The sequence below is a fragment of the Stegostoma tigrinum genome, unplaced genomic scaffold (assembly GCF_030684315.1).
Source record: "Stegostoma tigrinum isolate sSteTig4 unplaced genomic scaffold, sSteTig4.hap1 scaffold_118, whole genome shotgun sequence".
Lineage (NCBI taxonomy): Eukaryota > Metazoa > Chordata > Chondrichthyes > Orectolobiformes > Stegostomatidae > Stegostoma > Stegostoma tigrinum.
Window position 1 is genome coordinate 681,717 of NW_026728068.1, and position 4,609 is coordinate 686,325.

At 45.2% G+C, this 4,609-nt stretch overlaps 1 non-coding gene across 1 annotated transcript; it reads right to left on the minus strand.

Annotated features, from left to right (window-relative positions):
- Window positions 1–4,170: 4,170 nt before the first annotated feature.
- On the minus strand, window positions 4,171–4,243 carry trnat-ugu (transfer RNA threonine (anticodon UGU)). The gene has a single exon. It is a non-coding gene; the product is annotated as a tRNA-Thr (tRNA).
- Between the last annotated feature and the right edge of the window lie 366 nt (window positions 4,244–4,609).

Here is a 4,609-nt window from a genome sequence, read left to right on the forward strand (position 1 = left end):
GGTGTTCCTCTGTTCGATGGCTCGTTGGACTAGGGGTATGATTCTCGCTTTCGGTCTAATATGCCACTGACATGCGAGAGATCCCGGGTTCAAATCCCGGACGAGCCCAGATTTCTTCTCTTGACATTCACTGAATCACTCAACCAGCTTTGTGAGAAACGAAGCTGCTCTAACGTCATTGTGAACCCAGCACAGAGAAACACTTGTTCAAAGCACAAGAGTGTTTCCGAATGTGTGCTCCGCAATCTGAATGATTCTGGAGATCGCACGAACTGCAAACACTGGAGACAGAATTGTTGCAGTGTGGAACTGGAGGAATGCAGCAGGTCAGGCAGCAGAGGAGAAGGAGAAAAGTTGACAGTTAGGTCCAAGGCCAATCATCAGAATGAATTCTACCCTTAATTATTGGTCAATTATGTATGTGTGAAAGTTCAGGAAGCTGTGAGGCAAAGTGACTGGAGACAGTGCTGAACAGGTTTGCGTGAACACTGACACGTGTGAAGAATGTCATCAAGAAAGATAGATTGGAAAGTTGATATAGTTCTTCTTGGAGAACAGTAAACTGGTCTGAGTAAAGCTTTCCAAGTTGTGAATGGTATGAACAGGAGAACTCCCAGGATAAAAATGCTCACATGCCTGTAAAGATCGAGATCAATTAGGCAGAGGTGTAAAGTCATGACGAAAAGAAGTAAGAATTACATGACATAGCACATTTTTATACAACGACTAAGTGGACCTGTAAATCCCTGCCTGACTGCAACAAAGAGGCAGATTCATGCCACACAAAATGAAATTTGATGGTTCTGTGAAAAGCCACAATGTGCAGAGTTACAGGTAGAAGGCAGGAGAATGATATTAAAACAGACACTCGTGTACTTATTGTGGAGACCCGACGCACCCACAGCTAAGGCGAGCTACATGGTCTCCGTCTGCATTTTGACAAATTTTGTGATTCTGAGTGGAATGACAGCTCGACCAACAGAATGTGGGAACTTAGACGAAGGTAATACTTACACAAAGGTGACATGCCTAAGCCACAGAAGATTACAGAACAACAGTGAAGATCTTTTGACATCATTCTTTAAGGTACATGCCACACAACAGTTGAAAAGCTAAATACTTGTTGAAAAAGTCATGAGCTAGAGCAACAGAGTGATGCAGCGGGAGCATGCTGGGCCCATACTCCAGAGATCGAAAACTCGAAACCATTCTCTGCCTTTTGCTACAGGCATATTGCGCTCTGTCCCGCATCCTGTGTTTTGATCAGTTCTCTGTTTCCCATAGCTTCATGTGCCTGAAATAAATATCTCATATTGATACACTGGCCAAGCTTGCAGAGGGGAGGTGACATACTTATGAAGGTCTTCTGCTTTCTCTGTTGTCTGCCCTAAACTGAACTGTAAAACCTCTTATCTGAGATGGGAATAAACTGAGGAAGTTGAAGCACATCAAGTGCAGCTTTTTTTTCATTTCTGCCAGTAATACCCCATGCCGTTTCAGATGTGAATATTTGGAGGATCAGCAGTGTGAGAGAGCATGGGAAGGCACAATGGTTCAGTGGTTAGCACTGCTGCCTCACAGCGCACAAGACCCTGCTTCAATTCTGCCCTCCGGAGATAGTCTATGTGGAGTTTGCAAACTCTTCCGGCTTCCTGAAGTTGTTCTCGTTTCCTCCCACAGTCCAGAGATGTGCAGGTTCAGTGGACTGGCCGGGCTAAATTCCCCGTAGTGTTTGGCGATGCGTGGGTTATGGGAGGAGTGGGGTTGGTGGGATGCTTTGAGGTGTGGTGTGGACTTGTTGGGATGCAGGATCTGTTTCCACTTTGTAGGGGTTCTGTGAGCATTATGGTGCAGACACCACCATTAGGGAGATATATCACTGAGAAATACAAGTGGTTTTGGGACACTGTGGCTTGATGGGTTGAATGGCCATGGATTGATGACATCACTCTCCCTGACTCTGAGAGGGAGCGGTGGGAGAGAAACAATGGCTCATTTTGAACCCTCCCTTCTGCATTGTACTGTCTGCAGCCCCGCAACTCAGGACCGTTGGGGACGTCCATCAGTGAGTGAGTGTTTCACTCAGGTTCTGTTAATCTGGGACTGTTGGTGTCAGACATTAACTCCTGCTCTGGATGCAGCAAAGGAAAAGACTCCCGCATTGCAAAGGTGTTATTTGCAGGGTTGTTGTGTGCAGACAAATTTTGAACACCAAACAGGCTGCAAAGAAAGATCCCCTTTTAAGTTGTTGAAGGGACTAATCTCCAGTTTTGTCTTCTCTCTTTCACAGCAGCTCTCCAAGCTTCTGTCCGTCTCTGATAAATGTCATTCGACAGAAGTTCAAATTGTCATTTATTACTTGCTGCACAAGCCTGATTCCACAGCTCTGCTCCATCCCTCTTCCAGTGCTTGAAAGGGAGCGGTAGAGCATATACCATCTTCCAGCACTACCTGCCCATGGAGGGAAATTATTTGATGCATCTGCCAATGGAGTGAACCCTGTCCCAGCGGAAGGGACAAATAGAACCGTCCCAGGAACAGGGAGACAGAACGAGAAGATGCTCTTTGTGGTTTTCACTGCCTGAAGCAATGGGGAATAATTGTCCAATCAACATGTTCAGATATGTTATTACACACCTCTGGAGCAGCGAGAGCTTCGCCTCTGGTCGCCCACATCTGAGGTAGGGACACTACCACTGCGTGAGTGGCATCTGATTTATTGTTAAGTGGGGCTTCATCAGACTGGGTCATTAGTCTCGTGGTCTGATTGTCACTTCAGCTAGATGTCGTCAGTGCAAGAAGTTGCAGGTTCGAATCCTGTGTGAGGCTTTATTGCCTTTGACATGTGTTTCATTTTTAATATTTGGTAGAACATGGAGGCGGCTCTTTATGAAATCAATTTCAGATTATGATCGAAAGCGTCTTTGCTGTGAATATATTACATGCATCCACTTCACCTGAGGAAGGAGCCACACTCTGAAAGCTCCTGATTTCAGATAAACCTGTTCGTCTGTGACCTGATATCGTGTGACTCCTGACTTTATATCACATTCGGAGGAAAATGAGTCAAGTTTTAAACCATGTCTGCTCACAGTAAACTGGCTTCCTCATTGGGGATGATAAGCGCTATGTCAATGCAACTATGTCTCTTTCAACTGTCCTTAAATGAAAGTATCTGTTTACTGACCTTAGTCAATTGAAAGAAATTCTTGCTATCAGCTTAATCAAACTACCAAACCCCATCACTACCCACCCCCAACATTATAAGCGGCTCCAAAGTTGCCAGCTGGTCGTTGGAAATGTGGAAAGGAAACAAAACAGCGAACCCAGTCTCCAGCTTCGTAAATCTTTCATCACACTTTGTGATTCAGACTCAAGGGAAAGCAAAGGATCAACTTTCTGATTGAGCAGAATAAGGCAAGGCACCTTTACCTTCTTTAAGGCACGGGGAGATTGATTCTGATGCTCTCGGTGTCATTAGCTGATCTGAGACATCGAAATAGTCAGAATTCAGTGTAAAGATCAGGAATACAAGTAGAATCTCGGCTCTGGCACGATCGGATACTTGGGAACAGACAAGAAGTGGAAAGGCTCGAAGGGAGGTGGCCCTGGGTTCAGGAGAGCTGGCTTCTTGTGACATGGATGTCTCTGCAGTGGGTGGAATAAGACTCTTTCTGTGTCTCCACAATGCATGCCCCAGACTTTGTTTTGGAAAAGTAAAACTGGCAAAAGACAATTGCTCTTCTTGTGAAATCACAGTCTTAATTTGAAATTTCATTGCCCATCCTTGTCCTTTTAGACTGAAGGAAACTCTCACTGGGCTGATTCTGGCCGATTCAGAGTGAGTGTTGTCTTTGTAACCAGGAACCTGTTGACAGCAACAAAAGGGAGCATTCGGCGGCTGCCCGGGGTTTGTGCTCCTCCCCCATTGTTCATCTGCCACTCTGCAGTTTATACTGCTTCACCTCGCTCTTCCGAACAAACATCACTCTCACCAGCTGCTTCCTGCCATTCCGAATGGTCCGCCTCAAACACGTGGAAGGGCGAACAGGAACGTGGAATTTCAGGGACATTTCTGGCCTGTGGAGGAAATGATATAGTCATAATTTCAGATAATCTTTTCAGGGCACCTTTCGATCTTGGAAGCAGAAGATGTAGAAAAATTACCAAAGGCCCCAGTGAGATTTGAACTCACGGCCCCTGGTTGACAAGACCAGTGCTCTAACCACTGAGCTATGGAGCCAGAAATGCAGGTGCAGGAAGAGAGTCTCATGTATTAGAAATGACAAAGTATTAGATAACTGGAGATGATTATAATCAAGACGTAACAAAACCAAAACACAGCAGAGCGGCATCACATGCAGAAGGATGGGAGAATGCAAGGCTGAATCAGATAGTGTCCTGAGTGACATAAACAAATCTTTCCTGCTAGTCCAGTGATTACAATTCAGTGCCTTCACTGTCATAGCCTGTTAATGGTTATCATTTACAGTAATAAATACGAAATATTGACTGATCTTTAGAAGCAGAATTACGTCACTGGTCAGTCAAAATCGATTCATTCCATGTTACAGTTCCACAGCAGCAATGCCAGCTGAAACTGCCTGGC